Below are 404 nucleotides of genomic sequence, written 5' to 3'. Positions count from 1 at the left end.
CAAATAAATCTGATGTAATATGTAAATTTGTGAGCTTTAGAGGTGCTGGTGGGCGGATTTTGTTAACTTCCTTCAGAGCCAGGCTGTTTCCCCCAGGCTTTGCGTGTTTTGTGCTAAGCTAAGCTAAATGTTGTCGGGCTCCAGCTTGATTTTCACCCAAAAGACATTTCGGTATCAATCCTCTCATCAAACTCCCAGCAAGAAGGCGAACAAGTGTATTTTACAAAACTGGCTAAAGTTGTTTTTCTTTCTTTCTTTCTTTCTTTCTTTCTTTCTTTCTTTCTTTCTTTCTTTCTTTCTTTCTTTCTTTCTTTCTTTCTTTCTTTCTTTCTTTCTTGTGGCTTGGCTACATTAGCATCAACAGATTTGTGAATACTCTGATAGAGTGGCACTCACATTAGTTA

Source organism: Trachurus japonicus, chromosome 7 (genome assembly GCF_045865225.1).
Source record: "Trachurus japonicus isolate A0001 chromosome 7, Traja_1.0".
NCBI lineage: Eukaryota > Metazoa > Chordata > Actinopteri > Carangiformes > Carangidae > Trachurus > Trachurus japonicus.
Note: the sequence above shows the minus strand (reverse complement) of the source record.